We start from the raw sequence: 18,127 nt of genomic DNA on the forward strand, positions 1-18,127 counted from the left end.
AGACCGGGTTTTCATAATATAATATATATAATTAACATAATATAATATAATACCGGGTCTTATATTAATTTTTGCTCTAAGACACATTAGAGATGATTGTCCAGCTAGGTCTTATTTTCGGGGAAACACGGTACTCCTATTTCTCTCCTTCCATTCCCTCTTGAAACCACTCCAATCAGGCTTTTGTCCACAACTCTTCACCAAAATTGCTCTCCTCCAAGTCACTAATCACTGCTGAATGGTTAAATCCAATGGTAGCTGTAAATCTTAGTATATTTGGCAGCAGCATTTAACTCAATTAACTACAAACAATCTTGGTTTCTAAATACCACACTCTCCTGGTTTCCTCCTACCCTATAGGGTGATCTTTTTCAGTATCCTTTGCTAGTTAGTTATTCCTGCTCTCTCTGACATCCAAATGTCAGAGTACCCCGGGTAAAGTCTTGGATCTCTTCTCAACTTCCCCTGTCCCTGCCTCCCTCCTCCCTCCCAAGTCATTGCTCTCTCTCACACACATAAAACCCACATCGAAGCCATCAGCATATTGTGTCAGCCTGGGACCTTCTAGTCATTTGAATTATCCCCATTTTAGAGAAGAGGAAACTGAGTCATAGAAAACTTATATACTTACGCAAGTCAGATAATTCATTAGTGGCAGAACTGGGATTTGTACCCAGGTAGGCTAGTTTTAAAGTTTTAAAATGGCAAATTTCCTCAATTCTAGTCACCAAGTTTTCCAAAAAATTGAGGTATAATTTCAAGAATGCTTTTGATAACGACATTTTTGTAACCGTTTCTTCAACTAGACTATTCAATAAGTAAATGTATACCTAAAACATATCTTTGTAAATCAGAACATATCTTTAACAGTCTGTAATGGAATTTTCCCATTCAGTTTTATAATGAGTTTACATATGTAATTTTAAAAAATTGGGATAATTTTTTCTGTTTTTTCATGTGTTTTTTCAATTCAAAATGTATAATTGCATTTTATTTATTATAATAGAGTGCCCTTGCTAAAATTAAACTTTAATTTTTTGGAAACATTGAGGACTAGAAAGAAGAAACTTTGCCACTTTACAACTGCAAGCAGTTTTTCTATTTCTCTAGATACAGAGGCTTGCGTTCACTGTAGGAGAGGAAAAATAATTTTCCCTCTACCCTTCTAAGTTTTTGGCTGAGACCCCTGGAATAAAACACATATTAATAGGAGGAAAACAACAGATTTAATTACATACTATGGAAGCCCCACAAACATGAGACTCAAGAAGCAATTACATACCATCCTGACGTAAGGAAAGGGATAGGGGTGTAGCACTTCAAAGTGGGGGAAGGTAATTCACAGAAAGGTGAAAGAAGGAAATATATGGTAAACAAAGATCCTGCCATGCAGATAAGTCTCTCAACTGAAAAAGTAATCTTTGGTAATAGCTCTCTTCCTGGTACAACCTCTAATAATGTAAATTTTCCTTACAAAGGGTAACTTCTACTCTTTTCAGAGCTTCTCCTGTGTCTGCAGTTTCTCAGACAATTTTTATGCCAAAAAGCCATAAAATATGTCAAATTTGCTCTTTCAACACCTTTAACACACTGATTGTGCAAAAACACTCTGGTTTTGCAAAGAGGCAAAGATCTTATTTTGAAAATGAAAATATTGAGAACATGTCTGTTATGAGAATACAAAAGCCTTTACTTTTTCCACTTGACACAATGGCCTGACCTGTGAGATTTACTCCTAGCAAATTCCTCTGTACAGTAGCCCACCCCCATATCCATGGGGTATACGCTCGAAGACCCCCCAGTGGATGCCTGAACCTGCAGAGTATGGAATCCTATATATACACTTTTTTGCTCTATATACATACCTATGATAAAGTTCAATTTATAAATTCAGCACATAAAAGATTAAGAGCAATAACTTATAATAAAATAGAACCATTACTGATGTAGGTGATGTGGGGTCTGCCGGCAGTTTCTGGGTGTGGGCCGGGATCGTGTCTCCTGAAGCCGAAGAGTGGAAACACGGACCAGGGAGAGGCAAAGAGTTTTTCAAAAGAGGATAATAGTTTCTTAGAGGCAGGAGAAGAGGTGGCAGCTCCCGAGCGGGAGGGGGTCCCGAATGGGGGGTGCCCCATGACTGAGGCAAAAGCTCTCGCTTTTCTACCTTCCCTTGCCTGCTTGGGGAAGGGGAGCTGTTTGAAGAAGGGAACTTGTTTGAATACGACGGGGAACTGGCGCCTTCTAATGAGATTCGTCTACCGGGTTTGTTCTGCTTGCCCATCCTAAAGGAATTAGCAAAGTAACCCACTCTTTGTCTATCAGATCTGCTCCATTTGTCAGGCCAAAAGGAATTTTATGATCAATCTCAAGGCCTCGTTACATTATGTCCTGGAGCGAAGGCGTGATTTCAAAACCTGAAGTTTTAGGATATGACTGTCTTTGTTTATTCCACCAGGAACCTCCCTGTCTACTTAGGGACATGCTAACACTCCTGCATCAATCTGACAACCAAGATGGCAACTACTAAGTGACTAACAGGCTGGGAACGTCTACAACATGGAGACACTGGACAAAGGGATAATTCATATCCTGGATGGGATGGAGCGGGACTTGAGCGATTTCATCACACTCCTCAGAACGGCAGTAATTTCAAACTTATGAATTACTTATGTATGTAATTTTCCATTCATTATTTTCTGACCACAGTTGAACTGCAGAAAGTGAAACCACAGATAAGGGGCCCAACTGTATCTAGCTCCTAGAAGGAGGGACCCGGACAATTAAGAGTAGAATCCCTTCTTTGGGAGAAGGCTAGATAGGACCACCACATACAACTCTGCAGTTTGTGCAATGCCAATCGTTGCTCTGCAGCCCACCCTCACCTCCAGCTACCTCTCTAAATTAAGGGCTGTCAGTGGGGTTCTCCCATAAGTTCCTTTACTTATTTCCTGTGATTCTGATGATTTTTTGAAAAGCAATATTGCAGGCCAGGTCTAATGTCTTCTTTCAATATAGCTCCTCCTGTATTACAGTTAGTAGCTTTTCTCTAGTATTGAAGCACATAGGTGAGTTTCTTCCCTATTTCTAGGGCCCATTTACAGTTTATCCTATTTTGCGGTAATCTAAAATGAGGAATGTGGGGAAGCCTATGCTGAGGCTTACATATTTCCTATTAATAGATCTCTATTCTCCATAAATCTCCTTTTCTTCCACAAAGAAAACTTTAGCTTTTTATCAGTCAAAACTGTGGAATGAATTAGATTTTAGTAGAAAAACAATGTGCTTAGAAACTCTTGGTAGGAACTAAAATGTGTAAAAATAAAATAAAAAAAACTTGGATCTTTTTACCACAATATAAATATACTAGCAGTTCATAGATTTATTAACTGAAGCCCTGACCTTTGACTAATTAATGTCAATGTTATTTTTTCACTATAGATAGAAGAGATATTTTCCCTTGGACTGCTTGATGAAGTGTGCTCAGTGTATTTATAAAGTCACTTGAGATAAAATTTTGTCAAGGTGTCACAAGGTTATATTTTCTTGACATGTTTAAATTTGAGGTCACTATTATATAGTAAGAAAAATTATATTTCAGAGTTATCTATTATCTGAAAGCTGTCTGAATAGATGTGATATTCATTGATTTATGAAATAAGTGAGCATTGGAGCTCACATGCTTCAACCTCCAACTCAATTCCACACTCTGGGCAACATTACCTCTGCCAAGTGCTCATCTTCCCTCCAATAAAAGAAGGCTGAACTGGTCTTGATGAAATAAGAGGGAAAAGCTGGGGATATTTGTTCCTGAAGAAGACGAGGAAAAGAAAGGTAAAAAGAGTAAATTGAAATTAAAATGCAAATACCAAATTGGGGGATGGGGGGGCGGGGAATTGTAGCAAGGGATGATATCATCCTAAATATATAAATAAGTTTTAAAAATTAATTTTGAAAAAAAAATTGCTTCCACAACACAAAATTAAGTAAAGGACATGAACAATTCACATAGAATGGCAATTGGACAATACATACATAAAAAAGTTAAAACTTACTTAAAGGTAAACACAAAATCATAGTCTATTCATTTGGTAATAGATATAGTGCTAAAAAAATCTCAGGTTATCAAAAATAGATTAAAATCAATGTTGTGATGGGGGAAGGGGAAGGGAAGTAGAGTTTCATTATTGCAATACCAAAATTATTTTCACTGCAGGAATTTCAATAAATGCATTTTATTCATGTAAGTAAATTTTGTTATTTCAGGCTACAAATAGCAAATTCATTCAATAAATGTCAAAAAAAAAAAAACCCTACCTTCTCAGAAACTACATATGTTGAGTATTATACAGCACTATCATACAAAACAGAGACAGAGATTAAACAATCTATGCACCTGAAAACTAAACTACAGTCAACTCAATTGTGTATGTTTTAAGGAGAAAATTATGAGGGACTTTTAAATTGACTTCAAGGGGGAAAAAAAAGAACTACATAAAAAATCTGTGATACAGATGACTATTTAGAAGGAAATCTTTTGATATTAATAATTAATCATAAAGCAAAAATAAATAATAAAATGTAGAGTACTTTCTATATGCCATACGCATTTTTTTAATTTTTCATACATTATCACATTTAAACTTTCCAATTGTATTTTTATTGTAAAATATATACTGGTGAAAATAAAACATATATATTTTTCAAAGAATAATCATTTTCAAACAGCAAACACCTAGGTATACACATTTTGTACAAAGAAAATATTGCCACAAAACCTTAGAAGCTTCCCATCTCCTCCCACCCCAATCACAGCGTCTCTCTCCCTCCATTGCAGGCGTAACCTATTGTCCTGATTCCCTGACTCCATAGTTGTTCCACCTATGTGTACATTCCTAAAATACACTGCTTAATTTTGGCTGTTCATTCAACTTATTTTTGTTTCAATTTTTATTAAATTTATTGGGGTGACATTAGTAAAATTATATAGGTTTCAAGTGTACAATTCTATAATACATCATCTATCTATATAGTGCTTGTATTCTTTTATAGCCTGATTATTTTGCCACTTACAAAGCATAGAAAAATATGAAACACATAAGGAATAAATCTAACAAAATCTTTACAAGACTAATGGAGAAAATGATAAAACTATATTGAAAGAAATTAAGGGATACTCAACTCAAACAAATGGAGAGAGGTACAAGAAAGATTCAGTATAATGTGAATGTCAATTTTCCAAAATTTTATTTATAGCATCAGTGTAATTTTAATAAAACTTCCAACTTATTGTTTTGTGGACCTTTGATAAAATGATCCTCAAATTTATATTGAGATTCAAAGGCTTAAGTTTTGGACCAGTGTTAAAGAAGAATTTTGGAGAAAAAAGCGCTCTTAGATATAATGATTTATAAAGCTACAGAATTTAGATGAGCATAATGTTGCAGGGATAGGCAACTAGACCAATGGAGCAGAACAAAAATCCAGAAACAGAACCACACATTAAAACACCCTTGATATACCATGTCTGACAATTAAGTTTTCGAACTTGTTGCACTGATGTTGCTAACCATTTTTGATATCAAAGGGATTATTCATTACAAATTTGTACCAACTGGACAAACAGTTAACCGAATTTACTATTTAGAAGCACTGAAAAGGCTGCGTGAAAAACTTAGACGACCTGAACTTTTCACCAACAATTCATGGCTCTTGCATCACGACAATGCACCAGCTCACAGGGCACTGTCTGTGAGGGAGTTTTTAGCCTGTAAACAAAATAACTGTATTGGAACACCCTCCCTACTCACCTGGCCCCCAATGACTTCTTTCTTTACCTGAAGATAAAGGAAATATTGAAAGGAAGACATTTTGATGACAAGCAGGTCATCCAGGGTAATATGACGACAGCTCTGATGGCCATTCCAGAAAAAGAGTTCCAAATTTGCTTTGAAGGGTGGACTAAGCACTGGCGTCGGTGCACAGCTTCCCAAGGGGAGTACTTGGAAGGTGACTGTAGTGATTCTCAGCAATGAGCTTTGCAGCAACTTTTCTAGGATGACTTCGCAAACTTAATTGTCCGACCTCAACAAGATGGTTTTCAAATCAGTGGAGAAAGGATTTGTTTTTGAATAAATATTAATAAATTCCAGGAAAATACCTTTGAATTTCCAGGTAGGGAAAAGTTTCCTAAACAGATGCATGCCAAAAGCAAAATAAAGTGCACGCATGCATGTGCACATGTGTAAACACACACATGCATTCTTCAAGAGTGGTCCAATATTTTAGAAAATCGACATTCACATTTTATTGAATCTTTTCTGCATTTCTCCATTTGTTTAAGTATCCCTTAATTTCTTTCAATATAGTTTTATCATTTTCTCCATTAGTCTTGTAAAGATTTTGTTAAATTTATTCCTATGTGTTTCATATTTTTCTATGCTCTTGTAAATGGCATGTTTTTAAATTTTTGTTTTCTAGCTGATGTTTGCTGGTATATAAAAACTTACCTTTTTGTGTATTGGTTTTTGTATCCAGCCAACACACTAAATTCTTATTATTTCTAAAAATGTTTTATATATTCTTTTGGGTCTTTCATATAGACATTCAAGTCATCTATGGATAATAGTTGTATTACTTGCCTCCCAACCCTAACATGTTCCATTTTTTGACTGACTCCCTATGTTGGCTAGCTCCAGTATGACCAATAGACTTGGTAGTGGGCATCTGTACATGCTCCCATTCTCAGTGGGAATTCTTTAAACTTTCAGCCAATATTAAGAATGACGTTTTTGGGAGTAACCAATACATCCTTTAGCAGGTAAATGAATAAATAACTGTGGTACATCCAGACAATGAAATATTATTCAGTGACAAAAAGAAATGAGTATTAAACCATGAGAAGACATGGAGGAAACTTAAATATTATTAAGTGAAATAAGCTAATCTGAAAAGGCTACATACTGTACGATTCTAACTACTGACATTCTGAAAAAGGCCAGTTATGGAGATAGTAAAAAGTTCAATGGTTGCCAGGGGCTCAGGAGGAGGGAGGGAGGAGAGGATGACAGGTGGAGCACAGATTTTTAGGGCAGTGAAACTACTCTGTGTGATACTGTAACAGTGAGTATATGTCACTATACATTTGCCAAAACCACAGAATGTACAATACTAAGAGTGAACCCTAATGTAAACTACAGACTTTAGTTAGTAATAATGTATCAATATTGTCTCACGGTTATAACAAGTGTACTGCATTAATGCAAGATGTGAATAATAAGGGGTGGGTAGGAGGGGAAACAGGATGATGTTTGATGCTTGTGGTAGTGTTTTCTATAGACACCCTTTGCCAGATTATGTAAATTCTCTTGTATTCCTAGTTTAAATGTGTTTTTTTCTTTACTCAAAAACTGGTATTGACTTAATGAACGATTTTCTCCACTGATTAAAATGATTAAATTGATTTTTCTCCCTTACTATATTAATATGCTAAATTATTTGATATTTTAATGTTTGTGGAACTCATAACCCATTCTCTATAACATTCTGGCCATTGGTTCATTCATACAAACTATCTTTTATTCTTTTTTTTTTTTTAATAAAGATTTTATTGGGGAAGGGAACAGGACTTTATTGGGGAACAGTGTGTACTTCCAGGACTTTTTTCCAAGTCAAGTTGTTGTCCTTTCAATCTCAGTTGTGGAGGGTGCTGTTCAGCTTCAAGTTGTTGTTCTTTCAGTCTTAGTTGTGGAGGGCGCAGCTCAGCTCCAGGTCCAGTTGCCGTTGCTAGTTGCAGGGGGCACAGCCCACCATCCCTTGCGGGAGTCGAACCGGCAACCTTGTGGTTGAGAGCCCGCGCTCCAACCAACAACTGAGCCATCCGGGAGGCAGCTCAGCTCAAGGTGCCGTGTTCAATCTTAGTTGCAGGAGGCAGAGCCCACCAACCTTGTGGTTGAGAGCCCACTGGCCCATGTGGGAATCGAACCAGCAGCCTTCGGAGTTAGGAGCACGGAGCTCTAACCTCCTGAGCCACCGGGCCGGCCCCAAAGTATTGTTTAGCTAAAAGTTTCTATCTGTATGTAGTGCTTCCATGAACCTTCAGTTCCAAATATTTTCTAATTTCTATTTAAAATTTTCTGTGATCTGAGGGTTTGGAACTCTATTAAATTTTTCTGATTACCCTTTAGTTATTGATAGATAGCTCAACTGAATTGTTATCAGATAACAGTCTTTGAATTTCAATCTTCTAATATTTGTCTAAACTATTGGGTGCTTGAAAATGTTTATCCTACAATAAGTAGATTAGGAAAATACATTACTGACAAAATTAGCACTATGTAACTAGAAAACTTGAATAGGCCAATAACATAAAAGAAATTGAAATGTGAGTAGTAATCAAAAATCTCTTGAAAAAACCTTTCCAGATGGTCTTACAGGAGAGTTCCATTGAATTGGAATAATCTCTATGCTATATAAATTTATCCAAAATTAGAAAAATTGTGAAAGATGCTCAATTCATTTTTCAGGATAGTACAACCTTTAAAAAAAAAAAGAACTCATCAGGACAATATAGAAAAGAAAATTAGAAGTCAATTTCATTCACAAACATAGAAGCAAACTCCCTAGATAAAATATTAGCTAACAGAATCCAACTGGGAGTTTGAAAAACAGTCCCAATAATACTTTTGCAAGTATTTTATTAAGAGTTTATTCTGGAAATTCAAAGATCTAATATTGAAAAATCTATAAATGTATTTCACCACAGCAGTGGAGTAAAGAAGAAAACACATGATTATCTCAAAAGACATAGGAAAACATTTTATAAAATTTAACATTTAATTATCTTTTTCTAAAAAAAAAAAAAATGGGTAGAACATAACTTCGTTAACTTCTTGAAGGCTATGTATTAACATCCTATAGCAAACATAATTAGTGGAAAACTTCTGATGCATTTCTTTTAAGGTTAACAACAAGATTTTTTTTTAAAAGCCACACCACAGGTACTGTGCAACTTAGTGTAAGACATTCTCAACAATGTAATAAGAATAGGCAAAAGCAATTAAAAGGGAAGAGATTATTATTTGAAGCTGACTTTATAATCCACATTAAAAAAAATACAAGAAAAACAAACAAACGAAAAAACAGAGGCACAGGATAAGACAAAGACCAACGAAACAGAATAAAAAGCTCAGAAACAAACATCTTTATATGAAAACTTGGTATGTGATAGAGGTTGTATCACAAATTGGTAGGACAGAACGGGTTATTTAGCAAATAGAGATGGAAAATTGCACACTTCATGGAAAAAATAAAGTTGGATCATTATCTCACATAGTCTCCAGATGTGGACTCCAGATGTATTAAAAATCAAAACATAAAAAGTCAAATTAAAATATAAAGCTAATAAAATGTTATATGGAATATCTTCATGATCTTGAGGTAGACAACAATTTCTTATACTACAATATTCTCAAAGAACAAACCTTAAGGAGGAAAAGTGACAGATGTTACAATAACAAAATTAAAAGTCACCACACACAAAGTCAGCAGATATGGGTAACCGATTGGGAGTAAATAACCGAAATGAAAATCATTAAGGAAAAGACAGAAAATCCAATAGAAAAAGTTCCTCTGAGTTACTCATAGCTATTTTCTTATTGGGCTCTATGTTGTATCCAAAACACTATCACTTTACAACAAATGGAGGCCCATGTATTAAGAATTTCTCATTCTAATTCCTGATTGATTCGTCATGTTATATCCATTTTGCTTTATAAAAACATATATGTATCATGAGTAACCTCAGAACCCCAGCCTTCTGGGGTTATTTTTTTCTTAAGATCTAATGCAAAGAAAAACCTCTTCTTTTACTATAGGAAATTCAAGTCCCTTCTGAATATGTGAGGATTTCTATGAGGGGCATATATGTCTTGGTTGTCCCTTGTCACCTTTCATTGATGACTGCTGTTCTACAGCTGCTATGGGAACTATTGATCAGTTTATTACTGCAGCTCTACATACTCCATTTCTCTCAATTTTGCTTTGCCAACTAATGCTGATGCTAGATAGTAGGCATTTAATAAATGTCATTAAAGTTATAACACATAAAAATAAAACCTAAAATTTTAGTCATGACAGCTCCTACAGTTCAGCAGCCAAGGGAGCTCCCTTTGACCATTGTCCCCTTACATCTTCCTGGAATATTTTCAGCTGAGTCCTTCCTTCCATCTCCCACTCTTTACCAGCCCCAAGGAGACAACCAGGAAAAAAATTATTTGATATCAAAATAACATTCTGGATTCCCTCCCTTTCTCCAGGGCGTAGAGCTTAACCCACCCCTTCCTCAAATGTGGGTTGCACTTAGTGACTTGACTAGCTTCAAAGAACTCTGAAATATGTCAAGGGAAATAGTAAAAATCAAATTAACTCTCATCAATTTACCAGATACATCTGCATATTACATATGGGAATTACAGAAGAAGGAAATGTATACACTTAATGTATGATACTAAAAAATGATTGTTAATTTTTCAGGTATAATAATCATATCATGTCTATTGTTTTAGAGTCCTTATCTTATAGAGATATACACTGAAATATAGTATACAGAATAAATGATATGCTGTTTGGGGACTGCTACAAAATGATCTGTGAATTAAGATACTAGATAGGGGTATAAATGACACAAAAGTAGAGGTAACTGTTCAAGCTGGGTGAAGGTCTATGGGGTTCATTATACTAGCCTCAATTTTCACGTCTTAAACACTCTATTAAAATTTTTTAAATAAATTTCTGTTGTGATGTGCCTTAGTAATGTAAATGAGAACATTTACATTATTAAACAGATTATTTAATATCTCCATTTGACTAATTTGCATTCTAACTGCTTTATCTACATTATTAAAAAACACAAGGATATTTGTATTATAATCATATACCAAAGAGGCATTTTGATGACCTTACTAAAGCAAAAGTCTGTTCAAAGATGTTTTGCCGTCACCTCTGACACAATCTGCTTTAAATAGTGATGGCAAGAGAACTACATTTTAAAGTCTGCCTCATCGAGCAGCCTGCTACATATATAGACACATTAAAAAAAAAAAAGAATAGTTATCATCAATATATTAACAGTTGTCTTTTCTATACAGTGTGGTTATTTTTTACACTACCCACCTGTTATTTTACAATCAGGAAAAAAAGTACACATAAATCCAGTCCTATCCTAAAAAGATAGTAAATCCAGAGAGTATTTGGGACATTAAAGTTTTCTTCACTGTGGAGCAAAGATATTTCATCAAGCCTCAACTTGACCCATACAGAATATTCCTCAAGACTTTCTTGATCCTATCCTAAACTCACTTAGTGGGCTTCTGATTACAAACTCATTTTCTTGGTGCCCACATACTAGAAAAAGGGATGCCCCATAGAGCACACCTTAGCACAATACCTTGGTCATTAGAAAAGGAGCCTCCAATGTAAACTGATCAGCATGCATAATTACACATCAGCCCTTGTGTGTTTGGGTAGAATAAGCTCCTCCTTAAGGGACTGTTCTACCGTAGGTGTATTGATGAAATCACATTTCTGAGCCTGTAATGAGGGACCTAAAACTTGGATGCCCAAACTGCGATACTGCTCTCAAGTCTCTGAGTTGACCAGCTGACCAGCAACCCAGTGATATCCACCTCTCACTCATCATCTTTTAGGCTGCAATACATACTGTTAATATGCAATAAGAATTTGCCTGAATTAAGGCTGTAAATATCTTAAACTCATTCATTAAGCAAATACTTAGTAGGGCCCAATTAAAAAGAATCTAGTTCTCTGTATCTATGGTGGGCTGGGTGAAAAAGGTGAAGGGATTAAGAAGTAGAAATTGGTAGTTATGAAATAATCACGGGGATGTAAAGTATGGCATAGGGAACATAGTCAATAGTGTGGTAATAACTACGTATGGTGCCAGGTGGGTACTAGACTTATCGGAGGGATCACTTCATAAATGATACAAATGTCTAGTCACTATACTGTACACCTGAAGCTAATATCAAATAATATTGAATGTCAACTGTAATTGAAAAAAAATTAAAATAGGGCATTTAAAAAAAAAAAAAAAAGCCTAGTGTCCCCATCTCTTAGCTCACTAAGCTCCATCCAAGTTGACTTTCTGACAGTTCCAAGTATACACTGAGTTCTTTGCTAACTCAAGGCCATAGTTCTCTGGGCCTCCTACAGCCTCTTTCTCACCTTTCTGAACTAAAATGCTACCTAATCAAGGCAACCTGCACTAGTCATCTTCTTTAAAGTAGCCCTTCCTCCTCCCCAGCCCCCACCACTTTTTGTCTTTACCAAAGCACCTTTTAATTATTATTTTTTTACTTATGTATTCTCTGTCTTGCTCAATAGAATATAAACTCTATGAGGGTAGGGGTATGTCTAAGTCCTGGCTGAATCTCCAATTTTTAAAACAATACTCAGTACAAATGAGAATCTTCAATAAATATGTATTGAAATAATAAGTGAAAAAATGAATTCTTAATCATAAAATTGTTATTTTCTCCCTATCAACTAAATAATACCTAATTTAATTCTCCAGGAATATGGATGTGTGCTATCACATTTAAGTAGTTCAAGCTATGTATTTTCACAGGAGAAATTCCCAAAGCATGGACCATTCTCCCATATAATTTTAGAACTGCTTTTATCAATGGCCCATGACACTCCATTCCCAAGGGTCTTTCAGTAACTCAGTGTGTAAATGTGTCATGCTTTTCTTAAAAACCAGTATTAACCAAGGAAACACTTATCTATATCCTTCAAACTTAAACTAGATTTATGTTTTAGTTCAAATGAAATTACTATAAAAATTTTCAGGCTCTATCTGAAATTCTAAAAGAAGTTTAAAACTTATACTTATCCTCTCTACCCATGCATTCTCAGAAAGTCAACGTTTGAACATCGATGACTTTAACAACTAAAGGTCACATAAAGCCAATCTCTAAAAGCCAAAACTGTTAAAACCAAGGCATTCGCAGCATTCCTAGAATCACCTGGAAAGACTGTACAAAGTCAATAGTCTAAAACACACGGACAAAGTGTCTTCCTCTGAGGCTCTGACCATTAACACACCATACAATTTTATCACAACTAGACCACAACAAGGCTTTGTGGATATCTTCCAAGTCTTTTCATTTAATAACTTGAAAAAAAAAACAAACAAAAACAACGAATAATTTGGGTAGTACAGGCTACAACTTCTCTCTCTTCTGCTCCTCCAGGAGCGTTTTAGACAGAAGTCCCAGGCATAAGACACCAGCGATTCCCAAACTCCAGTCTAGGGACTATCAGCCCAGGATGACACTGGTGTGTTTTTTAATCTAAAATGCAATGCAAAAAATAAGGACACAATTGGATTTTTCACAAAGCTGAAATGTATTCAATTTAAAGTACCTGTCCTTATCCTGAAATTGTTCCTTTTTTTTTATTTTACTTTATTGGGGAACAGTGTGTATCTCCAGGGCTCATCAGCTCCAAGTCGTTGTCCTTCAATCTAGTTGTGGAGGGTGCAGCTCAGCCCCAAGTCCAGTGGTCATTTTCAATCTTTAGTTGCAGGGGGCGCAGCACACCATCCCATGTGGGAATTGAACTGGCAACCGTGTTGTTGAGAGCCCTACCTCTAACCAACTGAGCCATCCGGCCACCCCAAATTATGTCCCTTTTTATGTTTAAATTATCTTTTCTTTTATGAAATGGTGGTGATAGGAGATGGTATTTTTAACATTCTTATTTGGCAAAATAGAAGTTGGGACTCTCTAGAGAGTATCCAAATAACGTAAACATTTTACTATTTATAAAACTCAAGCTGTTTAAAACAAATACTGATAGTTGGAGGAGGGGACAGGTTTTCTGAATTGTCCCTGGAGCATGTAATGCCAATGCCCACATTTCTGGGAGCTTATATTTAACATAAATAGTTTAAATAGGAGCAACCTGTTCTCCTATTGCACTCTAGGGAGGGCTAGGACTTTTCTTCCTAGTGTCCCTACCATGTCCTACTTTTTAGTTCTGAAATTGTTTTCTGCTTATTGTTAAATATAAACATAAAATGACTGGGCTATCATGTCAACCTATTTCACAAAAGACTTTAAAAGCAAAATGAGAAGGTAGGATATAACAAGGTGTTTTAGAACCCTTTATCTGGTAAAGATGAGAGCGTGTGTGAGAAAAATAAATGAATGATTTAAAGAGAGTACAGCCAAGATGAAAGCATAAAACTGTATACTCTCCAGTTCAACAATGAATTCTATTGCTCAATATAAACTGTGAGCTGGTGAGATGGAATGCAAAATGGAAAAATTTTTTCACAGAAACAAAATAGGACTGGTTTCCAAGGCAGCCTCCACGAGCCTATTAACCTAGATTATCCCCACCAAGTACATCTAACTCAGAATTCAGAATCACCGCAACTCATATGGCTCAATTTGGAAGGAGGTGGGATGCTCCTGGAAGATATAAATGTGTTAAATTTCCTTTGTCAGTAAGCAAAATCAGCAACTTCTTACACCACTTTGAGCGAGGCTGACGTAACAGAAAGCACTGCCCTAAATTGTCCATTCCTGCTCTTACAAAGGGAAGTCACTCCTCTCAAGGGCACAAGTGAGGGCCCCAGAATTCAGCTCCTCCAAGCTGAGTCCCATTACTCATTGGTCCTAAGACAGGATCACTCTGAAAACGGGTCGCCACAGATTATTTATTTTGTGCTAAAATATACATAACACAGAATGTACCGTTTTTGCCATTTTTAAGTGTACAACTCAGTGACATTAAGTGCATTCACACTGTTGTGCAACCCAAATTATGCAACTTACCCTGGATCCCCAAGGATTCTGCAGGCGCTCATGGTATGTTTTCATTTGCACAAGAGCATATTTTTGCTCCACACTCCCCAACCTTCCCATTTTCTAGGGCTTATTCCTAATGAGACTCTCTTGTTTTCTGTATCATGGACTACCAGTATTGTAACCCTGATGCAAAACTAAACTGATTAAATCACTCTGAAGCCCAAGTTAAGTCTCAGGTCCTGTGCATTCAACTTGACGAGTCAATTATGAAAGCAACTATTATATCTGCCTGCATTCTATTGAAGTCAAGACTTCTAATCCCTTCTTTTTAGCAGCTTTTTAAATATATATATATATATATATGCACATATATATATATATACATACATATATATATGAACAACTCTAGTGAGATATCTTTGACATACAGGAATATATTTAAAGTGTACAACCTAGTGATTTTATATAAAGGTATACATTGTGAAAAAAATTACCATCAAGCTAAATAACTTATCCATCACCTTTACATAGTTACCTTTTGTGTGTTGAGAAGATTTAAGATCTAGCCTCTCAGAAAATTTCAAGCATTCCTCTACACAACAGAAAATATTCAACAAAGGAAGAACCCTTCATTTACATTACCAGCATGGGTATGGCTTTATCAGGAACCATATTGGGGAGGAGAGGGTGTCGTGCGCGGAGGCCTTCTCGCTGCGCCATCTTTCAGGCAGGGCGGCCTGCGGGGTCTCTGCTCCCGCTCCCCACACAAGAACGCAGGATATGGTGAGGCCAAAAAGGAACACCCACGGAGCCATAGGTAGGGGAGTCATACCACTATGGTCTCACTGGAGGCTGGGCCCACCGGACGCGCGACCTGCCGTCTGCCTTTCCGCCAACCGACCAAACGACTCTCCTCCACTCTCTCCTCTGTTCCTCTCTCTCCGCTCTCCTCTTCAGCTCTCCTCGGCCTTCCTCTTCCGCTCTCTTCGGCTCTGCTCAGCTCTGCTCGGCTCCTCGGCAATCCTCGGCAATCCTTCGTAGCCGCAGCAGTTATACCAGCGGCCAATCGGCTAACCGGCCACAGCCGACGGCCAATCTTGCTCTATAGCCTCAGTCCAATCCCATCAGGCCCCCTTTTTTATCATATTGTACAAGGGCCTTGTCATTTGTGCTAAATGGGGTACAAATGCCCGCCAATATCCTAGCAGACCCAAATACGTCTGCAGTTGAGAGACCTTGGTCGGCCGGGGAAAGGCTTGTATCTTATCAATGATTGCCTCAGGTATAACCTTTGTCTTACCCGACCACACAACACCCAAAAACTTGACGGATAAGCCAGGGCCTTGGACCTTTTCCTCGTTCACCGCCCAGCCACGTGACTTCAGGTGGCGGAGAAGAGAGGGAGCTGCTTGCTCTAAATCAGAAAGAGAATCTGAGGTTAACAGAATGTTATCAACATAATGAAACAAGGCCACAGAGGATGGGTGATCCCACTGTGCCAAATCCTGGGCCACAAGCTCGTGGCAGATAGTGGGGCTGTGCAAGTATCCTTGCGGAAGGACTTGAAAAGTCCACTGACGCCCATCCCACGTAAAAGCAAACTGCTCTTGACACTCGGGTGCAATGTCAATGGAGAAAAAAGCATTGGCCAAGTCCACTACATAGTGATATGTCCCCAGGCGGACAGTCAGACGATCCATTAAATCATGAATTGAAGGCACTGCAGCGTGCAAGGGTGGCGTCACCTTATTTAACTCCCTATAGTCCACAGTCATTCGCCAGGTCCCATCTGGCTTCTTGACAGGCCATACTGGAGAGTTAAAGGGACTGTGCGTTGGCCTCACAATATGTGCCTTTTCCAATTCCAATATTGTACAACCAGTCTCCTCCTGTCCTCCTGGCAGGCGGTACTGTCGCACTGTAACCACGCGCCAGGGCTGTGGCAACACTTGAGGAGGGTGGTGAGCATGCCCGCGTGTCACCGCTTTCACCACCCGGATCCGGAGACAGAACTCTCCTACCGACGTCTGTAAACTGAGGCCATGTAGCACGTCCACCCCTAGAATATATTCTGGAACGGGGGAGACATAAACCTTGTAGGTACGAGGAGGAAGCCTTCCTATACCCAGTGGTAAGGAAACGGCTTTCACAGTCACAGTTTTTCCCCCGTAGCCATCAATGCAGATTGCTGGTCCAGGGAACAGTTCTGGGTTCCCATAAACGAGACTGCAGTCAGCGCCAGTGTCAACTAGAGACAAAACCCTCTGTACATTCGAAGGGGACCAATGTATGGACAGTTCCACGTGGGGCCTCCGGTCCCTGCTCGTTCCCTCTGACCGGGTACCTTGGCCCCACCCCTAATCAAGCTGCAAGGGGTCAGCCTCAAGTGGCTGCATGAAGTCCTGGAGGGACACGGGTCGCGCTTTCCCAGACTCTTCCTTTATGTTTCTCCGGAATTGTTGTTCCGGACGCAACTGTTTCCAAAGTTCCAGCAGGAGTGCATTGGGTTGTTGGTCTATTTTTTTCCTATCGACCCCTGCTGCCACGAGATCACGCCACATCTGTGCGCGTGTTACTCTCTGAGGCCCGCGACCTCGCCCCTTTACCTTTGGTTTGGGCTTCCAGGTCTCAACTGCGCGGACCTCCTGTCTTAACTTCCTTCGCCTCCGGCTTTCAACATCCCCTAGGGTGGCCATGGCAGTTGTAACTTCATGGATCCGCCGCCCTACATACGGTGTAGGAATAGCAACCAAGGATCCAAAAGCACTCGCAGGTGCAGTATCCAAAACCAGATCTCTCCTGCTGGCTGTTAAAAGCTCGTCATCTGGGCCCTGCATGTTGAGGTTAAAAATAGCATGTCTCATACCCATTTCATGGATTATTTGCGTAAGTTCTGTATACGACTGCCATTGACTCACAGTGTCTGGCAGCTCGCCAGCCTGTCCCCATACTGTGCGTACCGCAGCCGTGAGCCACGTCATTAGAGAATGGTTGCCCTGGTTGTTGGCCAACCTATGGCAGTTCTGTAACCTTTATCACAGGGACGGATGCACTGTCACGAAGGCTAGCTTTTCCATCTCGCCTGGGGAGCAGAGAATGCTGTCTGCTCCCTCATCCCATAAACGTAATAGCCAAGCTGAGACTGGCTCTCCAGGGCGCTGTCTGTACTGCCTCCCCAGCTCCTGCAACTCAGTGGGAGTGTATGGGGTGTAGGTTGTGAACTCAGTCACAGCTGGGTTGCCAGCAGCAATGCCCCCAGGGCCCAAAGGTTGCTCACGTTTTACCCTTTGCTT

This window comes from Rhinolophus sinicus, linkage group LG06 (genome assembly GCF_036562045.2).
Source record: "Rhinolophus sinicus isolate RSC01 linkage group LG06, ASM3656204v1, whole genome shotgun sequence".
Taxonomy (NCBI): Eukaryota; Metazoa; Chordata; class Mammalia; order Chiroptera; family Rhinolophidae; genus Rhinolophus; species Rhinolophus sinicus.